Consider the following 7,842-nt stretch of genomic DNA (forward strand, 5'->3'; position numbering starts at 1 on the left):
TTAAGCTATCAAAGCAGGTTCTGACAGGGCACTATATCCAACTGATTGCAGATGAATTTGCTGCTAAGCAATGGAAGAGCATATTTCTGAAATTGTTCAGACAGTGTTCACCATTGGTTGCTAATAAATTGGATGGTTGAATGTGATTTGAAATTCAAATGTTCCATTATTGTGACATATATTAGGTTATATTGATTTAGCATGCGAAACTAATGTACTAGCATACGTGTTACCGGTCACCCAAGAATATTTTCTCTTTCTTATAATTGCCTGATTTTGAATATATATTTCAATTTGCTAGAATGTGCCATATTCAATTGTTTTAATATTTCCTGAAAATGATTCATTCTTGTTTTTGCAATCAAATTTCGGGTGATCAAATATGTAGCTTCTCTGTATTGTCATTTTTAACTGCCTAAAATGTCTGCATGTAAGTAAACGTGTCAAGATAATTTGTCCCCCAATACATTGGAACTTGTACTATTGAACAATTGTACTTTTGAACAGATGCATATGGCCCTAATGTAATTTGAAGTAACTGATATCAACCCTTATTCAGAACTAAAATAGTTAAACTACTAGGTAGCTTGGATCATGAATCCTTGGATGTAATATTTAATATCTTTGGCATATATGGGTGGAAATAACATGTAAAGACGAACAAGCTGCATTCAAGTATCACATTTACCTATAACAACCTTACATCAACATTACCACAACCGTGTAAAAGGTTGTTACAAGCTTATTTTTGGAGAGAATAGTAGATTCGATAGTCCTGGAAAAGTAATCTCATACATTATTCAATACGTGCAGACAATTACCCGAACCAATGATTTGTAAGGAAATGTTCTTTGTCTGTATATGCGCAGAATAACGTCTTAAATGCCTGCATTAATAGTACAAGTATGTCCCATATTCGTAGTATAAATTATTTAACTCAAATAAATGCATTATTAGTACAAGAGAATTCTATTTCTTGTCAAAATCCTTTAGAGACATTATCTGAGTAACAAAATAAAATTATAGAAACCAGAATTTAACCAGGAAACTTGGATTTGTGTTACAAAGTGTTTCAAAGCAGTGGTGTTGTAATATATCTCAATTTAAATGTTATGGATCACACTTCATCTCTGGTCTCCACTGAACTCACAGCTCCACCTTCTAGCTCCGACACTATATTTTGCTTGTCGTATTTCGACCACCACATTTTTTACCTAGCTCGACATCATGGCTTCCGTTCCACGCCGTTCCCTCATCGTCCCCTCCATTATCGTGACTCCTCCTTGCGACTCCCCTACCTGGGTCCCCCTATTTTCGATTTTTTCGCCCTTCCCGCTTAAGTTTCATACGCGCCCCGTTTGGCAACCACTAAAACACTACCCCCACTTCCAAATCTTATGACCGTCCCCACTAAGGCACCACTTTCGATCTTGGACATCAACACAAAACCGCCCAAACCTTTACTTCCACCAAGGAAACAACCGATCCCACTGATGTCCATACCCACCTCACAACCTAAATCTCTACTGTCGCTCAAAATTCCGACCCCCACAAAGTTTAAACAGTGCCACTCTAAATTGTCCTATCGCTACCACCCGTATAGGAGATAAGGAAAAAACTGTCTTTTTAAGACACCAAAAAACCGCCTCTCCGGAGGCACCAAAACAAACTGTCTTTTTCAAGACAGCCTCATCATCATAATAAACTGTCTTTTCAAGACAACCAAAAAAACAAAAAAAAGTGACACACACACCGCACTCACTTACAACACTCAATACATAATATCCACCCTTCCCTAACCCCATCCTAAAAGAGAAGAGAGAAAAAAAGAAACCTTTCTTTTTACTCTCGACTCTTCCCCCGAGGTCCCTTGATTGCAACCCTACACTTGTTGAGTGTTTTCCAGGTTTAAATTCAAATTGGGCCGCCCTAAAACCGACATCGCAAACACAATTGAAAACTCTAATTTCTCCCCGTTCTCTAAAAAATTCCCATACCTATACTTTTCGACTCATACAATTAAATTGTCCCCCTTTTTCAATCCAACCTTTTTATTTTCGAATTTATACTACACCAAAATCAGCGCTCCCCGCGCTAAAAAACTCCCGCCAAATTTCTCCCCGTCCTCTAAAAAAATTCCCGTACTTATACTCTTCGACTCAAATTTTCGGCCCTCTCTCTTGTGGCTCGTCTCAAACGTCCTATGCCACTTAACCATTCATTTTAAGACGGTTCGCGCCCGCTCCCGAACCAATCTTTTGTTTTCTTTTCTCCCACATTTTCGGTCCCTAAATACATTTTCGACTTTTTCCCCTTCCCCTCAAACCACGTTTCCGACAACCCCCTTTCGATTATATAATTTTTCAACAACATCCTCGGGTTTTTTTGTTTTATTTACTCCCGCCAATTACTAGACTTCCGTCCAAAAAAAAACTGCTGCTTAACAGCTGTCCCGTCCCATAAAACCGATCCCCTATTTACCTAGTAACGTTTAGTTTTTTTCCCATCTCCATTTTCAATACCCCCGTTGACACCTCGCTAGGTATTTACACTTCCCATCCTCACCGCCCCTTTGAACGACCGCTACCAATCAGACTGTACAAACAATTATCCGCTACGGTGTCTACTTCCCAGGTGAACCAACCATACATCGTCGCCCTCTACGCCACGGTAAATGATAAGCGCCCTAAAGTTTATCCATAACATACTGGCTCGCCCCCCTTCGTTGTTAACGCCGCTGCCGATCACAACAACAACAACAACAACAATGTCATCTCTCCTCTCCTTCCCCGCCAGTCCCTGTTATTTCTGTCGATATATTTCACACCATTCCTACGAATTTTCCCAACAGACTTTTCGAGGATCCCCCGAAATAATCGACACCCCTAAGATCAGTGTAGGGGAACGGCCATACGAGAAGTGGCTCGCGATTTATCGGGCTTGAATAAATGCGAGTGGTCTCTTAAACATACTAATTGAACGTAAGATTAGATCTTAGGGGATGTCGATTATTTCGGGGGATCCTCGAAAAGTCTGTTGGGAAGTTGGGGTTTGTGTAGGAACATTTGCCCCTTTGTTGGGTGGGAATTAATGCCGAGAGGGTGGGTGAGATTGAAATGCGAGGCTAGGGCGGTGTCCAGATTAAGATTAATGGCGTAGCGATGTTGTTGGAGTCTATCCGACATTTTATGGGAGGTTTCGCCGATATATTGTTTGAAGTAAGTGGAACAGGTGATTTGGTAAATTACGTAGGTGGATGAACAGGTTAGGGTCAAATTAGCGGGATAGGTAGTTTTATTACATTTCGAAACGATGATGTCCAGGTAACGGAAATGTGGACAGCATTTGCAGGACGGATTGGTGTGGGTCGGTTTAGGTGTAGGTTGGGAGAGAAACGTGGACCGGGTGAGGATATCTTTTAGGTTTTTGGGTCGCCTATATGCGGCCATGGGGGTGGTCGGAAATTGTGGGGCAGTCTGTTCGTTGTCGGAAATAAAATGGGAATAATGTTGGAGGGTTCTGTCAATGTTGAGTAGGGCCGGGAGTATGTCACAACGAGGGGAGGCCTGGGAGGGTCGGAATTAGGTTTTTTAGCAGTGGTAGGGCGGGCGAGAGCGTTATTATTTTGGTTCGAAACGGTGGCGGTTTTATGCCCTCTAGCGGAGCGATAATGCGCTAAATCGCGTAAATGGTGGTGGCGGTTCGATGTCTCTGACACTATACGTTTAATTCGAAGTGTTTGGCCGATGGCGATGGAGTCGATGCAATGTTTGGGGTGGACGAAATGTGCGTGGAGAAATTGGTGGGAGTCGGTGGGCTTAATGAAAAGGTTGGACGAAAGGCGGCCAGTGGAGAGAAAATTTGGGCCCTTGTAAATAACGGTGTCGAGAAACGAAATTGAACTATGGGACAGGGAGTGGGTGAATTTGATAGTGGGGTGGACCGAATTGAGGCTGGAGAGGAAGGACATGAGATCTTTGTGCGGGCGTTGCCAAATAATAAAAATATAATCGATATATCTGCGCCATACGATTGGTTTGAGGGAAGAATTATCTAGGATGGCAGTTTCATTGTTGGACATGAAAATGTTGGCGAAAGATGGCGCCCTCCTAGTTCCCGTGGCGGTACCGTGTGTTTGGTGGTAGGGTTGGTTATCGAAAACTGGTCGACTTTTTAGTGAAGTCGACATTTTGGATGCCAACTTCATTGTTGTACTATTCATAAAATTATCTAGGGTCTCATGCATTCAGTGTAGCTTTTGCCTCTTCTGAATCTTCTTTCTACTTCTCTTTCTTCTCACACAACGCATAATGTAATGATAACAATTGGGGAAAACGCCGAGGAAATATAATGTTTGGTTTGCTAGCAAGCGAGCGAGAACTGATTTGAGAATAATTGCACATGCGCGTGATTGAATGAACACATACAATCCGATTTGCATATTGTCAATCAAAGGTCCTGATATTTGCTTACTCATGCAAATTAGGCAATTGAACATAAACATTGGCACGTGTGAGTGTTTTTCTTTTATTTTTACCAAGAAAATATCCAGCAATTTTAACGGTGTTCCAATAAGAATTCATTGGTCAAATCAATATAAATGGCGACAAAAACTATTTGTGATTGAAATTCACAAATAAATTGAATCTCTACCTTAAATGTTTTATTTCAAAACAGTGGTGTTGTAATATAACTAAATTAAAATTTTATGTATCACACTTCATGTTTAATTATAAAAAAAAAAAAATTAAAATGGTTTCAATGTGGAAAATAAATGTGTCATACTTGGTGGTTATCATGGATAAAACTTCTCGATACTCTATCTACGTTTGATGTACATGTCTGACCACACTGTCAGTCTATAGATGTAGCATTCAAATCCACTTGAAGTACCTCGTTCATGAATTCCCTTACTCTTGACGTCATTGAACTTTCAATCAAGACACCTACTATAAGAACCATAATCATACAAACAAGGACCGCAATTCGTTTCATTATTATTGATTTGACAGCTGGTCGTTCATTTGTAGAAAATGATTTTGTTGAGCCAATCTTTTTCTTGCAGAGTGAAGTACTCTCATCCTGACCATCGGATGTGGCATCATCAATATAGTTGCTCTTTGAATTAAGGTTTTCTATTTTATAATCTACCGCAAAATCGTCATCGGAGATGGTTAAAGATGTATACTTGCCCTGTATATTGATGCAAGAACGCATGTGAGCCTGGCAAAGGAAGGAAAATGTATTATTTAGGTTGTTATCTCGTGGGAAATTTTACCAAAATACAATATATCAACTTTTATTTTATGAATGTTACATGTAATGTCACAACCACAATCTAAATTATAATTGGAAATCACCTTTTCTGCCTCTTGTACCCAATCGATCCTCGTGATTGCAATATCATAGAAGAGACTCTGACACACTGCTGCTAACAATATACCAATCCAATAACCTAAAAAAATATGAACATGTTGATTATGACGTGATAAAATACTTTCTTGCATATATCATATATCACAATGGCCCCACAAAACCTGATTGATTATTAATATTTAAGTTCTTAAACAAATTATAGTCGCTATTAGTATGTAGTATAAGTATATTGTATATAGTCGCTATTTGTTCCTGTAACTCCTGAGGAGTGGGATCTATTCGTTTTGCGGTTTGGCGCTGTTTAAGTGCTGTTTTACTTTTTGGTTTATAGCGCCCTCTAGGGTTAAAGGTCTTCAGCGAAGATTAAATAGTTATGACGCAGTTGTAATGTGCGTCCACTTTTTCCTTAATGTTTCATGACTATTAGTTGTGACCCGGAAACGAGGTATGATTTTATAGTTTTATAAACATACATCGATGTCAGTCGATATGATTTTGTGTAATTTTGAAGTCTTTTACAAGAGAAATCGAGAGTTTTCTGATCATGAACCCGACTGGTATACAATGGTCGTGTTGTGTTGGTCTGACTTATGACCCCAATTCGTTCGCACTTGTATTAGCCGTTGATGGGGTTTTACCGCACTTTACTCCTCAGAATAATATGTTATTGTATTTGTGTACTTAATATTGTTATTGTTTTATTTTGCTTCACAGTTTTACGTGATTGCGATTGTGATTGCCAATGTGAACTGTGATTAAGGACCACATGGCGGATTTAATGTGATTCATGTGAATAAGTTGAACACAGTGAAGAGTGAATAAAACGATATATTGGCGATATAGAACTTAGTGACTTGTCAATATCTTAACCGACACTCATCATATAACACAGTTCCGTTAAATTCGTTAATCCACACACGTCAAGTGGTCATTTATTTTACCAGGTAATGAAAGTGCATTGTCCAAATGAGATATTAGGTTATCCGTCAATGAAACGATTAAATACAGCTCTAGGATGGCTCTTTAAATTGTCGCATCCGTTGCATTATGAATACATCATAGGAAGGTTACCAAACACCCCGGGACAGAGAATAAAGTGGAAGGGGTCCGAGATAAAAACATAGCAACCCTAATATCTGTGATCGTTTGATATCATGTGAAGTACAGCTGATTATATGAGTGGAGCGGCGTTTGAAATCAGTGTTCAAACGACGCATTAATTGTGTATATGTGTTAACAATATATGTCACATGGAACTGCAATGCATGCCACGAACGATTACAAATATATCATTATTCCAGTAGAATTAACAGTGTCACTTAATTAACGGTATTAAAAGTAATGTAATTAGTTCGGAAAACTTACCAACCATTCCAGTTTTAACGATAAATATTAAGAAAAAACCAATTGGTAAACCAATAAGGTAGTATACTATAAAACTGTAAATTGCTACTGTCCGTTGATGTCCGATTCCTTGTAAAATAGCAGCTTGGGTATACTGGTATAAAATGCATATTTTAGACAGTTGAACGCTGAACACTCATTCAAATTGAAATAATTGTTTATATGAGAGGTGTTTATATCCTGCTATAGAAAGTCAATTTACTTTTAAACACCCAAATGTATGGATTCATACATGTCAAGAGGAACATTATATCAAAATCAGCGACGGTAATTTCATATATAAATACTTACTGCGTTGCTGTAAGGAATAAGCAATACTAAAACTGGTAAGGTTGATGACGACAACTGAACAATATCTCTATGTTAATAAACAAAAATCCGTAGTTTACAAAATGGGTCCCATGAAATGTACACACAGCAAATGTAATGTGACGTATATTGTTTACGAGGTATGCAGATCGTTCTACGTGACAACTGGAGCACTTTAATGTTGGCATATACATTTGCAATTGGAAACAGATATCACTTTTTACACGATAAGCTGGAACAAGTTGTGAAATGGAACATTTAAAAATACTTGAACAAATTAACGGTTCCAATGTTTTTTTCAGTACATTGATTAATGAAAGAGGCGTTCGATTCTCTATTATTTTGACCGTCACATGTTGCTTTGATGATCGTAACAATATGTACATGCACACTAGTAATCAATACATATACATGCGTTCAGTTACAATACAACATCGTGTTACATAATTATAGATAAATGTTAATTGGTTAAACTGTCCACCATAATGCCGACTTACATCTAATTATGTTTATGTATCTGTCTCTTAAAAAAACGCCATGTTTTATTTATATGACAAAATACGTGCCAAAATAAGGTGGAATAAAAAAATAACAATCCCCATTACGACCAATACACATCAAAAGAAACAAAAACATAACATGTATATTATTTGTATACTTGTTTAAAGTTTCAATTCAAGTCTCAGAATTGACATTATATTTACCATAATTTTGTTTTTTAAATTTCTCGAATCCGTCATCTAGCCACGTTTT

General features: G+C 38.1%; 1 long non-coding RNA gene across 1 annotated transcript; it reads left to right on the top strand.

Annotated features, from left to right (window-relative positions):
- Positions 1-5,729: 5,729 nt before the first annotated feature.
- Positions 5,730-6,221, top strand: LOC144356995 (uncharacterized). Its single transcript, XR_013421609.2, has 2 exons — positions 5,730-5,821; positions 6,091-6,221. It is a non-coding gene; the product is annotated as an uncharacterized LOC144356995 (long non-coding RNA).
- The last annotated feature ends 1,621 nt before the right edge of the window (positions 6,222-7,842 follow it).

This window comes from Saccoglossus kowalevskii, chromosome 6 (genome assembly GCF_978046115.1).
Source record: "Saccoglossus kowalevskii chromosome 6, keSacKowa6.1, whole genome shotgun sequence".
Lineage (NCBI taxonomy): Eukaryota > Metazoa > Hemichordata > Enteropneusta > Harrimaniidae > Saccoglossus > Saccoglossus kowalevskii.